Below are 20,097 nucleotides of genomic sequence, written 5' to 3' on the forward strand. Positions count from 1 at the left end.
TGGTAGAGAGGCTTTTTTTTTTTTAAACTAAGAGATTCATCTGTGGCTGGGGACCCAGAAGTATATGCCCAAAATAGATCATGTATTAAGTTTATGTCCAGTTTCATAATCCTGTGATTTTTATAATGAGAAAGTACACATTTATAGTTTAAAATTAGTGACCTCAAATAACCAATGGTGCCATTAGGGCACAGTCTCTGCCCTAGAAAAGCTGGTTAGGTTAGGTTGGATTAGGTTAGGGGGGTGTGTGTGAGAGAGAGAGAGAGGAAACCAAATATTACAAATGATCAATACAAGGGACAGAATCGTTTTAATTAACAAGCACTTTCTTCAGTGTGGCCTGTGTTTCCAATGGTCCATCCATCTACCCATCCCCAAACCAGTATTTATTTAGTCTCCCTTGTGCAATACACTCTGCTGAATGCTGGGGAATCAGCAAAGAAATGGTCCTTGCCCTCACGGGTTTATGGTCTAGAAGGAGTTACAGACAAGTACAAAGGCAGCGGAATAAGAATATAGCATGATGAATGTTAGGAAAGGATATTTACAGAGTTCTATGGGAACACAAAGAGAGGGGCCCTTAAACTATTCTTAGTGGATCAGGAAAGGCTAAATAGAGGAGCTGACTTCCAGCCAACTCGTGACCAAGCAGAAATTGGCCAGGTACATAGCAGAAGTAGCAAGCGTATACTTACATCCAAAATGACATAAGTGCATAAAGTAAATGCACAGAAATAATTTATGTTCACTAAATAGAACAAAATCTATTCCATGGGACTCTGTTTTGAAGCACCTAAAATTAACACGTTATTGATTATCCAGATTTGTTTGTCAATAAAGACCTGGTAAGCTATTTGCAAAAATGATCTTAATACCTATGAGTTCTTTGGAAAATTTTGGATGGTGTACATTTCAAAGAGTGGCTCTAGAAGTTTGTGTGATTTCTATGTTCTATCCCCTGCATGAGGGATTTGACCTGCAGGTAACTATTGCCCCTACAGACAGCTACCCACCTGGCATCATCACTTCATCGCTAGCCATCAATGAATACCTAAATTTCGGCGTCTAAACAAAGAAAATAAATTGCTTCTGGTAATGTATTTGATTTCAAAGATATATGACCTAATGATGTTGGAAACAAATAGCCCGGATTGAAGGGATTAAAGCAATTCAGTCGTTTTTCTTTGTCACATGTGCGTTTCTTAAAACATGGACTTTCAAAGGACACACCCCCAAGGTACTCTTATTTTCAAAACCTACAAACAAGTTGAACCCAATGAGTTGCTAAGCATGGACAAACAACACTGCCATCCCCGGGTGGGCCTGGGAGTTCATCTTGCTGTTTTTAGACCTTGTGTCCAACCTGCCAGGGGTGCGTAGCGCTCCCTCTGACTCGGCCACTCCTGTGCTTCCCCAGTCATGGAGGTTGACTCCCGCACAGAACTAGGGTTCCACGACCGACTACAGACCCCCGTGTAACGTTGCCTTTGGACGTTTGGTGGCTTGACTTGGGCCCTCAGCTCTTGCTACGTACCTGGTTCCTGGCGACCATACCCCCAGCTAACTCTTGCTGGCAATCTGGATTTCTCTTAAAGCTGTGTCCTGCGCCTGTCATGCGCTCACCACCGGAGAGGAATGGTCTCTCTGCCTCCCCCACGTCCCTCCCACCTGGATATTTGCCAGCACAGGGCTGAAGCTCACTGAGCCTTTTGGATACAGCGTATCGCCTGATGCCCCTGCAAGGCGTCCAGACCTCAACCCACGCGCCCAGATCCTGCTTCCCCCCCGCCTGCCTGCCTGCCAGGGCTGTGGAGGACCCAGCGCGCTCCTGCCCAAGGTCACCCGAGTTAGGACAAAAGTCAGAACCAGTTCTTTGGACACACCAGAAACGTGACTGGAGATAAAGAAAGAGTCATGTCTTCATCATGGATCAGATTTCAGAAGGCATTTGTGTTTCTGGTGAAATAACATAACACCTCTAGAAATAAAGAAGAAGACTTACCTTTTAGAAGTGATTTTGGATGTGGGTCATTTCAAACAGTTGTGAAGTAAATAGCTGTGCTGTGGGTGGATTTTTCCATAGCTTACAGCAAAGAATCACCTACGTATTATCCTAGCCTTTTTAGATTTACCGTAGACATCTGTGAAAAATTACGAATTGGCCCTTATTACAAGACTGTTTTTGAAACCTTTGTTTCTGTTCCAGTGTAAATGATAATTGAACTTCATTGGAAAAAGGACGCAGAAATACGGTTTTAAATACAGTTTATGTCAGCTTATAACAGAGTCCACATAGCTGTTAGAGATTTTCACGCTACTGACAAAATAACACTTTGCAAAACAGAAGATAAAGTCTAAAATTTTATTTACAGCCTGTTACTAAAGCAATTGTACAATTATTATATACCAATTGATGTCAGTGTACTGTAATTTTAGTGACATAAATGGTTCCTTTGACATATTTGTTATTTAAAGAAGAAAAATATATAAATAAGTGTATAATTTTTAACAAAGTCCATTTAGACAAACTGAATTCTAGAGTGACAGATACCTACTGACCTACGCAATCCCTAAATCAGGTGTTTGGGAATGTTTATGAACTATTTCATTCCTCTGTGAGACTCTAGCTGGCAGAGAATACTAATATGTATATTACTTATTACCTTAACTCTAAAAGCAGCTTCAAAACACAGGAGGAACCAGATGTGGTGCCTTTTCTCTTTTTCCCCTTCCAAATCCACAAACGGTCAGTTTTTAAAACAGAATATCATGCTTTCAAATCCTTGCCGTGGATTACCCCGACATATTTTATTTAGAAAGTGAACTACACTCCTAATACCAGTTTTTACTAATGAGTCGATACTATAATAGGTATTTAGTGCAATGGGTTAAGTGTCAGGCTGAGGACCTGAGGCTGGTTTTAGTCTCTGGCAGCCTACGTGGGCTGTTATTAACCTCTTTGAGCTCTGGTTTCCTCATCTGTACAATGGGATAATATTACTTTCTCATTGGGGCTTTAGAGAATTAATAAAAATGGTATCTGTCAAATGCTGCTTCATATGGGGAGAGCCACACGAAGTGCTCAATGTTAGTTTTGATCAGATTCATATACTTAACACAGCTAAAAGTGTTTGATGATGATGTTGAGGAACATCTCTGACAGTATGGATTCGGTGCTTAATCATTAGCAAGAAAATCATCACCCCGGTTTTGGTTCAACTCTGCTTTTTCTTCAAGGCTTTTGGCCTAAGCAGGCAGAGGGCAGAAGAATCTTAATATTAAAGCCAAGTTGGTGCCGATCTGAAGTCACAGCTCATGCGTGGACTTTTTTTTTTTAATACAATTTGCTCTGATTTGATTTGGTTCATGCATTTTTAAAAATCTTCCTCGTGGTGTGCAGTCATTAGGCTTTTATGCCTAAAGAACTGAATTCAGTTATAAGTAAAATTCATTTAACAGCACAAGTATGATTGCATATGGTTATTTATTCACAACAAATTAGCCACATAATTCAACATATTTGATAGTGTCTGCTCATGGAACTGCGGGGAATTCTGCAGATCTCAGACAAGAAATGCTTAAGTTATAGAAGGCAGTATCCATAATGCTAATTATTCCTGACAGCATCAATATGGCAAACTATAATAGATGAAAATAGCAGTTTAAGGTGTGCCTTATTATATGTCTCTATAGGACACTTAAGTGGACCCCCGTATGTAAAAGATGGCAGTGACTTAACGCATGGATGGGTGTGGCCCCAAGCCCTTGCATCTTTTCTTAGGAAGGTATTTGTGGAAACCATCCGTTTGAAACCCCGTCTCTCCCTCTCCTTCCCCGTGGGCTGCTGCTCAGCTGTGTTCAAAGTCAGTCCTTGATCATTCTCAAAAGGGATAATCTCTTGGTCTGATTTGAAAATAATTAGTTTCGTATTCAGGAAAGGTAGAACTAGATCTACATGCAGAATATTCCAAGGTAGTCCAATATAAAAATTTACCTAAGCTGTATCTGATATTTATAGATGGGCATGGCTTAATTAGCATTCTAAATTGGAATTTTAATAAATCCTACCCAGCAGTGACCAATTTACATAGCATTTATCTGGGGAAATGAGCGTGCCCAAGTATCAGTCTTCTTGAGATTCATCTTGACCCAAGCGGCGATTTAAGATGTTAAAACCTTTCATTCCTGGATTAGAGGAAGGTTCATCTTCCTGTCTCCTCATGTTCTAGTCCAAATCCAGATCTGCTAACCTGTCATCAAAAATCCAGGGGTACGTATCTGAAGCATTCCCAAGTCCCTGGGTCCTGGAAGACTCTCAAGGTGCAATGTTTTACCTATTTAATTCTTCTAAGATTCCAATTGAATACGCCTTCCTCATATTCCAGGGCCTAAATCATTCTACAGTGTTTACTGGCATTACTTCAGGTAACCCTCCCCTCGCCCTCCCCCATGAATCACACACGTGACAGTGATTCGTGAAAGGATCCTTTTCAAAATATTACGACTTAGGAGGCTATTTGCCTAAGAACGTAGAAGTCTTTCAGTGCCCCACAAAATATCTATTGTTCTATTTTTTGACCCAGTTTTACTAAGGTGAATTTCAAAACCTTGAAATAACTTTGAAATTTAGACTATGTCAGAGGCATGTTTAAATACTTTCTCTGATACCTTAATGATGTCCTAATTAAAGAGTGAACATATTGATCATTCAGGGAAGAATAAGCACGATGTTTGTGATCATCAGGTAACAGAATGTGTTTGTGAGTCACGATTTTCGAAGAGCCATTGTTATTGAAAGCAAAGCACACTGAGGTGCAGAGGCTGTGCTTGGACACTGAGGAACAGCAGACATTTCCGTGAATGACAATGGATGTGTTGGATGGTAAGGAAAACTGGAGAGGAAGAGTATTCACCGAAAGGCAGGTGAGCTGTATGCACATCACTGTAGCATTACACGTAGAAGGCGACCAAAGTCAAGGCAGAGATAACCTGAAGAGGGAAAAGAAATTGCAGTTGTTAAATCAAGGAAATTGAGAAAAGGATATAATCTGATAAATGAAGGGGGGGAACACTGGTCCTTTCTTAGTAGCCATTTGTTGGCTTACTATTTTTAGATGAGCGTTAAAACGTGGAATGACAGCTAATGATGCAAAGATCTGCTGATTGATGCTAGTATTGCAAGGTGCTGCTTGTTGTCTTTGTTTCCTTATTAATGAAAATACCTGAGGGGTTTGCAGGGCTTGGAAGAAAACACGGGTGAGTCTAAAAATTCAGGAACATTCCGTCATTCCGTTCTTAGCTTAATGGAGGAGGAGGCTGAAGGGGATGGAATGTTCTGGAAGAAAGAGAAATTAAAGGAAGGAGGGACGTTGGCCCGGAGGCCACGCAAAAATAACGATGAAAGTGCATCTGGAGGGAGGAGAAGGCAATCTTTTAAAGTAAAGATGTAGTAAGAGCTTGCAGCATCGAAGTGTCTCGCGTTCAGAGTGAAGCCCCTTGGAACGCCGCATCAGGTAGGTGTCCCGGGTCCGGGCTGTCCAGCCCTGGCGCGTCGTTCACAGTTCGCTCAGACCCCTTGAGCTCCTGTGTGCAGCCCCGGAGACCGCCCTCCCTCCCGGCGGAGCGGGCCCGGCGCCACCGACGGCGCTGCTGGGGGTCCGAGTCCCGGGTCGGCACGATCCAGGAGCAAGGCAGCTCCGCCCCCCGGCCCGCGGGCCCCGGGGCCGAATCGAGGGGCCGGGCCTCGGCAACCCAGGCCGAGGGGCGATGCGGGCTGAGCCGGTGCCCCCGCTGCGCTTCGCAAGCGACACACACACACACACACACACACACACACACACACACACACACAGCGCGCGCGCTCCCGCCAACGCCGGACTTCAGGCCCCGCCGGCGATCCCTCCCGCCGCCTGGGCCCCCGCCGGCCCCCTTCCCCGAGCGGCGCGTCCCGCCAGCTCGAGGACTTCGTTTCGCGGCGACGACGGGGCGCGGGGCCACCGCTCGCGTTCGGACGAAGGCCACACCGCCGCCGCCGCCGCGTGAGGCGTGAAGGCTGGCGGCTCAGGGGTCGGGGTTCATCCAGATGCTGGGAAGGAGGTTCTTTTGTGAGCGCAGCCAGGTCGCGCTTCCGGACAAGGACCGACTTGCAAAGATCCACAGCAAGCCGGAGAAGCCCAGGACGGAACGCGGGCGCTGCACGGCCTGCGCGCGCGCGCGCGCGCGCGGAAGGCCTCGGATCGGGGCCTCCGGGGAGACTGGCGAGCAGCTCGGGGCGCAGCTCGCACCCCCTGCGCGTGGGACGCGGCTCTGGGGACGCCCGGCCTGCGCGCGCGTGCGTGCGTGTGTGTGTGTGTGAGTGTGTGCGTGCGTGCTTGTGGAAGCGGGGGCGGGGGCGGGGGGCGCGGCCGGGAGCGCTGGCGCCTGGGCGGGGGGCCGGCGGGGCGGGGCGGGGCGGGGGCGGCCCGGCCCGGCGCGAAGGGGTTAAGCGCCGCCGCCGCCGCCGCCGCCCCCGCCCCCTCCGCGGCCGGGTGTAAACAGAGGAGCCGCAGCCTATCATGTCTGGCGGCCGCTCGCAGCCGGAGCCCCGAGCCCGGCGCAGTAACACGATACGCTCCAGACCGCGGCAGCTTGGTAGCGCTGGGCTCGGCTCCGCACGGCCACAGCGAGGGCGCGCGGCGGCAAGGTGGGTGAGCGGCGGCGGCGACGGCGGCGGCTCCGCGGCCTGGGCGGCTCCTCGCGGGGCTCCTCGCGCGGCTCCTCGCGCGGCTGGGTCGCTCGTTCGCGCCCGGGAACCGCGGCGGCGGCGGCAGCGGCGGCGGCGGCGGCGGCAGCCCCGCCGTCCTGCCCTGTGGCGTCGGGATGGGAGGAGGCTCTGCGCGGGTTCGAATCGGGGTCCAGGCAACGTGAGCATCAGATCGGCGGGGGCGCTTTGACCCCTGAGGGGCCGCCTTCGGGGTTTAGAGGAGGCGGAGGCTGAACTCTCTGGAGGACTCTGCGCCCCTCGGAGCGGTGCAGGTAGCTGCGGGGAGAATGGTCTTTTGTTCGCGCGTTTTTAATTAAGTGGATATTTTGTTATGAGTAGTGTCCAGGGCTAACCCAGGAGGTAGCGCTGTGTGTTTTCCCCGCGTTCTGTTACTTTCGCGACGTGGCGTGTTGAATTCGTGGGGAGCACATCTGGAGCTGGAGTGATTTGGGATCGTTGATGTCTCCGGGGTTTCAAAATCCGCCTCGAGCTGGAATTAGTCAGCGCCTCGGTTTCCCGAAGTAAGGTCCGTCGTGCTAGCGGTGTGGGGCGGGGCGGGGCGGGGCGGGAGGCGCGCAGTGATCTGGCTGATGATTGGGAGAGCAGCTCTTCTCCTGCAAAATACGCAGCGTGTGATATTTTTCCGGAGAGGGTTTTGCAGGGCAGAGGCTCTAAAAGAAATCCCGCTTTTCCGCCGTGCTTCGATGCAGGTCGCTCTCGTGGAGGAACTAGCTGGGAATGATGTTTGGAAATAACTTGCGCACTGTCTATCGAAGTCGGAATCATTTGCCATTTATGTGTGTATCTTAATAAAATAAAGCAAGGATCCGTGGCAGCTCTCAGAATGAGAGGTCACATTTCCTCTCTCTCCCTGTGCTGGCATCTCTCTCTCTCCGAATATCTCCTAAATGAGATGTACAGAAAGTGCGGGCTGTGTCCCAAAGCCATTCTGTCTTCCGAAAGCCTGAGATAATCAAATTCAGCGCCGTTAAGAGGGTGTAGTTGAAGATTTGATCCCCTTCCACTGAAGTGGAAATACTTTCAGTAATTGAAAGCAGATTCACGTCTGGAGTTGTACAAGCCAAGGCTTTCATTTTTAAAATAAACCTTTTGTTCTCTGGCTTTAAAAGTTCCAGAGAGCCATCCAGAGACCTCTGTGTGCGCTAATCGTTAAAGTAGCCAAGGCTTGAACACACCCAGGGAAGGCATTTGAGAAACACAGCCTCCCTGCCTCCCAGCCTCCCTGCCTCCCTGCCTCGCGGTAGCGGACTGTTGAGAGCAGCCTTGCACCGTCTGGGCCCCGCGTTTCGCTCTCTCCCCGCATTCCCAGACGTTCAAATGCAGCTGTACTGTTCAGAACCCCCAAACCCCAGGGAGAGCCCGTCTATTTTAAGAGGTTAAAAAACTTGAAAAATTTTGGTGTTATCCCATTGTATGTTGCGATATACACAGTTTGGTGCTAAACTTTGTAATCAAGCATGAAGTATGCTTCATTTAAGCAGATGCCGATTATACCTCAACCGGTAGATTGAAACGTACAGAATATGATCGCACGTTAACATGGTTGCTCTCTCATCTTGGGAGGCTAAGTGTTGAAAGCTTTTAAAAACTGGCTCTTGAAGACTGAAATGAGGATGCATTCTAGACAAAGAGAGAGTCACTCTCTTTTTAGCTGTGAAGATTGAGAAGGATGGTGGTGTACAAGAGCGGTACCTTCCTCCTTCAGGACAGGGAATCGAAGATGAATTGTGTAGTTATGAGGGAAAAGTGAGAAGAGTTGCACTTTTAACAGTGATAACTGAGATCAGAGAAAAAACAGAAAGCAGTGTTCCAAATATTTTTAATAACTACTTTCTTAAACCTAGTTTGGTGATTATCAATAAGATGTGAATGGGCGTATTTACAGAGTATGACATGGCAGTTTGATTTCTTAAAAACTACTTGGTAGCTCCGTATTTTACCTGGTTTCCTCGTCTTGATAGTTAATCCTTTGAGCACATTAAAAGAAATATGAAGTGAATAACTTGGTCATGATTTAACTGATGTTTTTGTGAACCTGTCTCACGTAAGAGTCATCTTTTATGAAATCAGTATTTAAAAGATTCAGCAAATCTTTAACTACCAAATAAAATCTTACTACATTTTGGTTGTGTTGCATCACCTTTCTTAGATATCATTGGCCTAGTGTGTGGCATAATAGAATTTAATTTTCCTCAAAGATTCAGAAAGAAAAAAGCACCTTCCTGTGGACGCTTACAGATGTCTGAACACTGATTTTCAGTGTAAGATCCTTGTCTAAACATTTAAACTCACGCTTTCTGTGACTTCTATTTACTGTTAGTTTTTCTGTCCTTACATTTTTTTTTTAACTTGGTAACGGGTGTGCATAGGATCTTCTGTCATCTGAAATCACATATTCAATTTATCACAGGATTCCTTCCTTTCATAATGTAGGGAAGTGGCAAAGGAGGCCTTGTCTAAATGCGGCGATCTTGATAATTAATGCCATAAAATAGATTAAAATGCTGTATTCCAGGTATTCATTTCCTTAAAAGGGCCACCAGAACAGCGTTGCTAAGCACCCGTCTCTACTGCAAGTAACAGAAAATGACCCAAATTAAAGAACCTGTTCTAAGCTGTATTCTTGCATTTTCTAAAGTGCATTTCAAAAGGTTTAACCAGACTCATTCAATTAGTGGAGAAAAAAGGATCTATTTTCAGCTCTGATCAGCAATTAAAAGATTGGGCTTTGGAACATCAGTCTCTTTATAATTTATTTTGTTTTCTAGACTTTAAACAATTGTGAATAAAGATTTTTAACAAATCACCTTTCTTACAATCCAAAGGTAAATGCTAAACGTAGGGCAGTATATTTGCTTTAAATTTCTGTCTAATTGAGTAATTTTTATTAGCTTTTCCCTCGTTTTAAAAAAGTTTAAATTTTACACTAATATGGTAAACTACTGCTTCACTCTGGATTTCTTACTCTTTCTTTGTGAAGAAAATATATATACATGCATACATGCATGTGTGGTTTAAAGTAAAGTATGGTTGTAATTATTTGATCTTATCCTAGATATGAGTGCTTTAGCACCAAGCCCTTGAGAAGTGTTAGGATATGTTTCCTTAGGGATGTTTGGATGGTGTGAATTTGGTACCACGAAGGAGAGAGAGTGATATGTCACAGTGAGAAAGTAAATAAGTAAATTAGGGGCAGTAGGGTGCTTTTTGTTGTTGTTGTTGTTTTTTAAGAATAAAGTTAGCTGTACCCTTCTCGGTTAGACCAGAGCTTCTACGTAGTTAGGGCTAAAAACCTAAGCCACAACTGTTGAAGTGTTTAATGAGTTACATCTTCCCGGGACCTGGTTCTTAGCTAATCCAACAACAGTCATAAATACAAGTTGGGGAACTTTCTGGTCGAGGAAAGGATTTGATGGATAAGGGCTGTTAGAGGAATAGGAGAGATGAGACAGGAGTCCCCAAAGGTTTAGATTAGGATTATTAGCAAGATTTTTTGCTCTATCACATTGATCTGGGCAAGTTTAAAGCATATAAACATAGATACTACGTTATCAATCTTAAGTGATTATATATGAAGTGATTCCGTATCTTCAAACACTGAATATTTTTAAAGCCAACATAACACTTAATTCTTTCTTCTGAGAGAGAGATTTTACGATAGTAATTCATTATATTTAGTTTTATCAGATCGTTTGGCATTACAGATTAGTCTAGTAATAGAGAATATAAAATACATGAGATTTGTATGACTTTTGTTATAGTGTTGTCTAAAATGGAAAGTTATTTATTGTAATACTTGTTTACGTCTCAGGCCTTTCAACTTGAAGTCTCAGTTTAGGTATTTGGAGTGTGTTTGTTTTTTGACACGTCAAAATTTGTTTTTCCCCATAGACAATAACATTTTGATGTGTAGAAATGGTTTGATCATATGTATTTTTAGCAGCCTTGAAATGGTATATATTTTAATATTTTAAGAAACCAGTTGTTTTAAAATTGGTGTTTATATGTTGATTTTAGTTAGGAACCTAGCTGCTTAGTTACAAATCCTATGTGTTTAAGTTTTGAAATATCTACTCTTAACTTTTTTACCACAAAAGGATGAAAACAGCTACCTCTGTGGTATCCCAGAAACAATGTATACCATAGATGTCACTGATGGGAAATTCATTTCACAAGGGAAGAATAATAATTGAAGAGTGCCCACAAATATTTGAGTGCCCATCATTTCTAAATAATAGTTCAAGTTGGGAAACCACATACTATAGTATTTGAAAAAGTTTCTCTTAAGTGTTATTATCCCCCTCTCTTAAAATTAAATACTATTTCACATAAAAGTCTTGTTTTGTACATTTAGAAAGCATAATGGATTCTAGTGCATTCCAAAATGACTAATAAAAACTAATGTAGAACAACACTTTAGATTTTGCTATTTAGACATCTTAACCTGAAATTTTTTTAAATTAAAATAATGTGTGGGCCTTTCCGTGACATTTTTTTCATGTTAGTGTCTGCCCAGCCCTCCTTTTTCCATAACCTTAAATTGTTTCCTGCAGGCAGAGGGAACTTGCTGTCTAGAGACCTGTAAAATGGAGCCTGGAACTCTCTTTCTGCTTTTTCTTTGAAGTAAGACAAAACCACCATATATAACAAATTTAACACTGTTAACGTTTTCTAATTATTTAGCCATTATTTCACTTTACCTCCCGCCTAAAAGTTGTACATTGGTGGAGTCGACACCTGGCTGTGCTCTTAAAAGTTTGTCTTTCAGTTCCTGTGATAGTAGGGGGCAGTACATCTCCTTGATTACCTTTGTTCAGGGAAACGCTGAAAGGCCAGGGTAGTTAAACAAGGCCTTTTGGATCTGTGAGGTCAAAGTTAGATGCAAGGAAAGTGGTTAAATGCATTATCATCCTATTGAGCGCGTCATCGGTACAGTGACCTTGATGCAGGTAGAAAGAGCCATTTGGCTCTTTTATGACAGCCACCCCTGCTTGTTTTATCACTGACACATCTTTACATCCCCCTTTTCCTGTTTCCTTCTTTTTGTTTTCAAATAGTATTTCCTCTGATCCTAGGCCATCACAGTGAAGGGGAGAATTAAAAATGAGTTTCTTTTTAATTGATAGTAGATTTTCCTTCGTACGTTCATATCATACATTGATGTGTATGGAGGTATTCCTTCATTAAAAATTAAGGTGATCAGGCTGGCTGACCGTTCTGTATTTGCTTTTAAGGATCTTTTACCGGTGATGATTAGTCTCTTTGCAAAGAAGCTGCTATCCTGCTACTTTTCAAATTGTTTCTCGGCTGTTAAACGGAGAGAGCTGCCAACCTCAATTTTAGCAGTGGGAATAATGTTTGTTTTAACAAGTGTCTAGGTGTGTTGACTTGAAGGGTTTTAGTAGTTCTGTTGCTGCTGTCCTAGAGCCGTCACTTCCCTTAAAAAGGTAAAACCAAACCGGAAGGTTTTTAGTTTATATTTCTTAACTTTAGGGCCAAGATTTTCCTTGTGATGTATTTTATGTCAACTCCATTAAAATGGAATTCTTGATTAAATATTTGGACAAGTATTGTTCAGTTATAGGAAGAATTTTATTAAACACAGTACAAGATCTAACCTTTCTGGAAACTCCAGTTAAAGCAATTAAGTGCTGCATACAAGATTGTTTTCCTAGGCAAAGCCGTCAAACATCAATGATCGGCACTTACGCTTTACTTTTTGCTGAATTCTTTCTATTACAATTAATCAGAACTAAGTACACATCTTTTCATAAGGAAGAAAAAACTTGGCCCATTATCAAAATTCCTCGAATATCATTTCAGACCCTATCATCACGCAATGAATTATGTAACACTAAAATCTGAGGAACTCAAAATCACCAGAAATAGTACCGTCAGGCAAGTCAGATTTTCTTGATCGCAAAGGATTTATGTCTATAAGGCCTTTTTATTTTAAAAACAGACGGACTGAATTGAAAAATGTTTAAAATGAATTATCCCGCCCCACCTCCCCCTATTCTGTTCTCACAGTAAGGACCTTAGTTCAGGCTCTTTTCGTCTCATGTGTAGACTTTTTCATGAGCCTTCTCATCTGGTTTCCCTGCCTTCTGTCTGTCCCTCCTTTAATCCAGCCTGCACACTATCATCAGAGTTGTCATTCTGAATCATAATTCCGAGCCTGGCCCGTCCCTGCATTAAACCTTCGTTATGTCTTTCGGATCAAATCCAGATTCCTTACGTGTGTTTTATCAGGCCCTTCGTGATCCCCCCTCTCGTACCTTTCCATCCGCGCTTCAGCATTTTTACTTGGTCGGTGCCACTTACCTTCTTACCTTTTCACAGGTCTTTCGAGAGCCTACCTGCAGGGCATTTCTTGGGAGCCTTTGCTGTTTGCCCCAGGCAGGGCTGGCACCTGGGACAGGTTTCTGTTACGGGTACTTGACACATTATACTGTAATCGTTTGTTTACAAATCAAGATCACCTAATCCAGACTACCTATTTTGTAAGTGGAGAAGCAGGGCTAACCTTTGATTTGTTATGTATTTACTTAGTCCAGATCTCTGTGCTATACCTTTTATATGGACATTATTTTTATCTCATCTTCAGAATGAGCGTTTTAACTCCCGGAGTGAAATACTCATAATCCCCATTTTAAAGATGGGGAAACAGGCCTGGGCGAGTTACGTGCGTTGCTAGTTAGCCGTGGAGCGCGTACCCAGGACGCGCTCCTGCGCTCCCTCGAGGACGAGTGGAGATCACCACATCCCTCCGTTAGAAGTGACTGGGCCCCAGAGCCCCTGACTTCCAGTCCAGTTTTGGCATTAAGAAAAATTATTATGACATCTTAAAACACCTAATATGTAGCAGATGGTTTATGAAGAAAATACTCTTACTCCCTATTTTATGGATGAGAAAATTGAGGCTAAAGAGATTAAGTGATTTGCATAAGGTTATTCGGCTACTAAGGTACAAAGGCAGGTTGCTGCTAATCTCAAATTTATATCATTCCTCATTACTGAATTCTTCCTCTAGTTTAAATATTAAATTGGATTTTGTTCTGACTTCAGGCCTAACTTTGCTTTACATGTAAGTTCTCTTTACTGTTATAGAATTATGCCAGTATACAACCTTTCCTAAATATTGTCACCATTGAATGTTACAAATATTTCGATGTCCGTTCAAGGCAGATCATGTAATTTATCAGCAAGTACTTACGGAGAGAGTATGTGTTTAGTATTTTACTCTGTTTTTAATCTTCTTTAGATTTTTTTTTTTTTTTAGTGACCCATGATTATAAATGATCATCCGTGATACAGCTAATGTCCACCCCTTGGCTAATACACAGCAATGATTAGCATCATTGATTAGAAAATTAGTAGATTATGCCTGTATCGACACTTCTATTCCCTGTTTAATGGTTTGTTTATTTAATTGATGACTAATGCCTTTACTATTAAAGGCTATTAACACATCAAAATGGTAATTATTTAACCTGGCAAAATGATAAATTATGTTTGTGTTTATTCCTTTGTGCCCAAGGGTAATCTGGTGTTCTTTTCTCTCTCTTCCTTCCTTCCTTCCTTCCTTCGTTTCAAGTTTTGATATGCTAAGAACTTCTGCTTAGGAAGCCAAATAAATTAGCATTGAAACTATTATCTGGTGGTATGACCTTGGAAAAGTTGCTTGACTTTGAGTTGCACCTGTGAAAGGAGGGAAGTAAACCAGATCAGTGGCTTCAGGAAGTATGGATTCTTGTAGAGGTCCTGTAGGATTTCTTCAGTTAATTCAAAATTCTTGGGAAAAAAAAAAACCAGACTGCAGATGGTAATAAAACATAGCATGCACAATAAAATATACAATAAACATGTATGTCCTGCTTCTGTGCATGTATTTGCATTTTTGTGAGGGTGTCTTTGGTTAGGGAAGTTAGGCTCTATACTGGCTTTTTTGTTAATTCGGCTTGCCTAAGGATAAGATTGCTCATGCCCTGCAGAGCAAATCTGGGAAAGGTGTATCCTTACTCACCAGCTTCCAGGGAAATGGGTACTGTTCGGTAGACCGTGTATGCTTTTGCTACGTTTGTGTTTGGTTATAATAGAGATTCTGAAAATGAAGGTGGTTGCCCTCATTATGAATAGATAATTACTATTCCCAAGTTCCATCATAGTACCTTGACCAAAACTTTTTTGAAACTATTCTTGAAATTGGGTTTATTTGCAAGACACAGGTAGTTCTTGTTATATAGTTCTTGTTACACAGGCATGTCTCATTTTGGTCAAATACCAATTCAGCTAGTTGATTGTTTACCTTCCTTCACGGGCCTAACAAACCAGCATTTGGCTATTTCACAGTATTAGATCTCTACTCGGAGAGAGAGTATTTACTACAGATAAATATATTCCATGAGGCCTTTTCAAAAGAGAAATATCAGTGTTATGTTGAGAAATGACTGCATCATCTGAAGAAGGTGATAACTCCTGAGATGGCCTGCAGAAAGCAATTCTTTTCACGTGGATGAATTCTAGTATTTTTTTTTTTTTTTAAGAGTTGAGTGGCATTGTATTATAGCCCCTTTCACATGTCAAGATTAACGACTGAACCCTTAATGGGCAGAACAATTAAATTTAGAAATTTAGAAACTAAAACTTTATAGTTTCTAATGTATAATTGTTTATTTTAAACATTCTTAGACTTTTTTAAACCACTAAGGGCTGTAGATGTGTGATAATATGTTTGATTTCTTTAAAGTACATTTAAATTTCATGCATATTACATTTCATACAGAAAGCTAAGCTCAATCTTTACGTTTATGCTTCCAGTTAGGAAGAGGGACTCACGCTGCCAGGTCTTTCATAAATTAAAAAAAATTATTTACTTTCATGCTCAGATATCAGTATAAACACCTGGTTTATTGAAATGCTTATTAGTAAAATATATTTATTCAAGTAGTGCCTCAGTTTCTCAAGAGCTGGGCATTAGAATTTTAAACGTACAAATCTTTCCATGCAGAACATGGGTAGAGTTAAATATTAAAGATTTTTTAAGTATATTTATGGAGAAAGAAAGTTGATAGGATTTTTTTCATTTAAAAAACATCTCCTTGTGTGTATTTTATCAAAAGCATCTCCAGCCCCTATTTCTGGGAATATCTCAATTAGCAATAACAAGATATCTACCTCTAAATGCCTAAGGTGTACTTTAATGAGATACCTCATTGGAAGGAGGCCGATTGTTATTAATCTCTGCAGTGTGGAATGGAAGCACTGTGAAACAGAAATAACTAGTTCTAGGCTCTAATAAGATGATAGATCCCAATCAGGACCCTAGGGCAGAGGACCTTACTATTGAATAAAGGTAAATTTGAGACCAATATTGAATTTTTCCTCTATTTCTTAAGTTCCCCAAGAATAAAATTCTGTATATGTTAGACTGTTCCATTTAGGAGAATTCTGTGTTACACTTATTTTTTGACAACTTGGTCGATCATAAGCCAATGAAAAGCTAGCATCTGAGAGCCTGGTTCACGTTGTGAAAATGTATGTCAGCGATGAAAATCAGCCTGCTTTTACCATAGGCTAAACTATTTGAGGCGGCAAGCTGAAACCCACAGTAGAGCACTGAATGAAGTTCAGTGCCTGAGAAGCACACATACCCACTGCACACTGGTGGTTGTGAAAGGACTGGATGGAGGGAGGGAAGAGAAGGACAGAGATGGGAGGAGTGGTCCAGGGGGTTAGCTATTTCTGTTCCATTTTATTTGTTTAAAATAAAGCATGAGATCTGAAATTAACAACCTTTTGTGATACTGTTCTATACATGCTATTTATCACACAACCTCAACTCCACTTACATATAAGGAAAGACCCATTCTGTATATTTCTGTTAAATTATTAATTAGTGTTAACCTGGTTTCTTTTTAAAATGACGGGCTGCAGTAGTTGTGGCACACGGGTTCAGTAGTTGTGGCTCGCGGGCTCTAGAGCGCAGGCTTAGTAGTTGTGGCGCACGGGCTTAGTTGCTCTGCGGCATGTGGGATCTTCCCGGACCAGGGCTCGAACCCATGTCCGCTGCATTAGCAGGCGGATTTTTAACTACTGCGCCACCAGGGAAGGCCTACTCAGCATTTATTGAAAATCTACTGAAAACCTATTGTGTACCACCTGGTATGCTTTTTACCATCCTATTCATAAATCATATAATTCGGAGTCCATTTAGACTTATTTCTTTCCATTTATGTGTACTCTCAGTCAGTAGTCATATAAAGTGCTGATTCCACAAACCAGATGTTTTTTGGCTCTGCCTGTTACAATGCAACCACAGTCATTTTTGTTAATATCCTTCTCACTAGCTTCCCTGACTTTAACTTTCCTCTTCAATACCAGAAAAGCGAATCATCTTTCTTGGGGATCTCCTTGATTTTCTCTCTCCTACTCAGGAAATCGTAGTGTCATATCAAGAAGATATTTGAGCCTGAAGGAAGGAGGAGTAAGGTTGTGGAGAGCAGGCCTTCCAGGCAGAGGGAGGTGTGAGCAGAGCTGTAAGAGTGGAATGTGTGAGGTATATTTGAGAAAAAAATCAAATAACCTCCTTGGATCATGAAGTTCATGAAAGAGAGATTTGGAAGATGAGGCTAGAGAAGTTGGTTGAAGCCAGGACACGGAGGACTTGAATCTCAGAGGAAAGGGTTTATTTTGATGTTCATTTGGGATCCATTGGGTATTTGGCATAGAACACAGTGACATAACAGAATCTGTTTGGGGGAGGATCTCTCTGGTGGATGAATTATAAAAGGGAGATAGTAGAAAGAGAGAAACCAACAATGAACTTTTCCTACTGTTGTTTTCAATGCATGACTTCCTCTGAAATTTTACATTTTATCAATGTGAGCTTCACAAAGGCAGGAGCCTCTGTTACATGTGGTATGCTCAGAGCCCAGAACACTGCCTGGCACTTGGTGGTGCTCAGGGAATACTTGTTGAATTGAATGAATGAGAACACCAAGACCCAAAAAGATTAAGTGACTTTTTCGAATTTACACAGCTAATCGTGACAGACTCAGGACTGCATATTGGTGCTCTTTTGACTATGCGGTGTGAAGCTGTCATTCAGGTCATTTCTACTAACGTACCTTCTTCTTTCTTCCTTGTCAACTCTTATCTTAACTTCTCAACTCATTTCTTCCAGCAAATGATTGCAAAATATCTCATATCTTACATACTCATTACAGCCTCCATGGAGCTCTTAGTAGGTTGCTTTCATACCCACATGTAATTGGTTAAATTATTTATTCTACTGCTTTTTTTTTTTTTTTTTTGGATGGCAGACTCAAGGTCAGAGACTGTATCTTCTGTTTAGGGTTTTGTTTGTTTGCTTGTTTTATTTTTCAGCAGCCCTCCTCTCCCAGAACACATATACTCAAAACACTTTCTCTGAGCATGGAAGCTTGTTGACTGACTACCCAACCTTCAAATGTGTCTTTTAGTTCAAGTTGTTGAGAAGTTACACACATACAGTTGAAATTATTTTTGTCAGGTTGGAAAAGGACCACTTAAAATTTACTTGATATTTTTGTAATAGTTGAAACAAATAGTGAAATGAAATTTTTTTTTTTTTTTTTTTTGTGGTACGCGGGCTTCTCACTGTTGTGGCCTCTCCCGTTGCAGAGCACAGGCTCCGGACACGCAGGCTCAGCGGCCATGGCTCACGGGCCCAGCCGCTCCGCCGCATGTGGGATCCTCCCATACCGGGGCACGAACCCGTGTCCCCTGCATCGGCAGGCGGACTCTCAACCACTGCGCCACCAGGGAAGCCCGTGAAATGAAATTTTTAAGGGTTTTCCAGCTCTCCACTTAAAGCAATAGTCTTGTGAATTTAACTAACTAGTTTATCATTTTGCAACTTAAAAGCAAAAGGAAAAAATTCAGAGATATTCTGTCTGATTCTGTGAGACCACCTTGAAATAAGATGCCACAAAAAGAGAAGTATTGTATGAAACCATTGCAAAAACTATGAGATGACCCACTATCATTGTCTGACTTTTACTCAGTAATATTACTCAGTTATTTTCTCTGTTGTCAACATATTGCTTTATTTTAGTAGAACAGTGCAATTAGTGGAGTAGTTTAGTCCAAGTATCTCTTACTTGTGTAAGTATTTTGTTATAATGTCTTTCCCTGAAAAAAGTGTTATTCATTAAGTGTAATAGAGGCTCTTACTATGATTAATAAAATGTTAAGGAATCAATGTTTTTAAATAGACCAAGAAATTGCCACACTTTTATAAACATTTGTAATTGCCAGTGAATCATTATTAGATCTAGAGATCTTTCCCTCACAGTTGACAGGATAAAAGGTAGAAATACTGTACTCATGAAATGTGAGTTTCTCCAAAATATGAAATGTTCACATACGATTCAAAGACATCCTGATATTATATAACTTTCCAGATTTAAAACTTTTTAGAGAAAATTTCACAATTTACTTCAAAATGAATTAAAACTACTGAAATATGAACCAGGCTTATGCTGAATATGGCAGTAATATGTAGTTCTGCAAGGTATTAATTTAGAATTTTTAAAGTTGAAAAAATTCCACAATAAAAACACTCAGGCTTTTTATGGTACAGAAAGATAATTTTAGAGAAATATGTGCTTTCAGATAGATTTTGTGAAAGAACCATAGTCTGTATAGTACTCATTTTTACCTTATAACTTTATTACCTTGTAACCATGTAATGTTATTTTGTATGTAAATTAGATTAGTTTTTTTTTTTCCTTTTTTTGCGGTACGCGGGCCTCTCACTGTTGTGGCCTCTCCCGTTGCGGAGCACAGGCTCCGGACAGTTAGGCTCAGTGTCCATGGCTCATGGGCCCAGCCGCTCCGCGGCATGTGGGATCCTCCCAGACCAGGGCACGAACCCGTGTCCCCTGCATCGGCAGGCGGACTCCCAACCACTGCGCCACCAGGGAAGCCCTATATTTGTAGTTTCGTTTGTTGAATTAGAATCTTTCTGAATATGCTTCTGCTCTCATTGCTCAATACTGCCTGCCTAGATGTGTTTATTCTTTTGATGCTTACTCCCTGAATTAAGTAAGTTTTAATCTTTGAAAGTCCTTTGACGTATTTTAGAGACAGAATTTCTGGGATAATGTCACTGAGGTTTTGTGGAGGATGGGGCAGGGGAAGGGAGTGTTGATTCATAATCCTTAGGAGAGTTGAGTAGAGTGATCTGCATAACCCATTAAAGTTATTTTCTAATAATTAAGTCTTAAGGAAAGAGCTTGAGCAGAGTGAAGTAAATGTTTGCAGTGGTTTTATACAAATTTCTAAAAGAA

At 41.8% G+C, this 20,097-nt stretch overlaps 1 protein-coding gene across 1 annotated transcript in view; it reads left to right on the forward strand.

Annotated features, from left to right (window-relative positions):
• The window catches only part of TENM3 (teneurin transmembrane protein 3), a 694,478-nt gene that overhangs the window by 368,655 nt on the left and 305,726 nt on the right, over positions 1-20,097 (forward strand). The window lies entirely within an intron of this gene.

The sequence above is a fragment of the Lagenorhynchus albirostris genome, chromosome 21 (assembly GCF_949774975.1).
Source record: "Lagenorhynchus albirostris chromosome 21, mLagAlb1.1, whole genome shotgun sequence".
NCBI lineage: Eukaryota > Metazoa > Chordata > Mammalia > Artiodactyla > Delphinidae > Lagenorhynchus > Lagenorhynchus albirostris.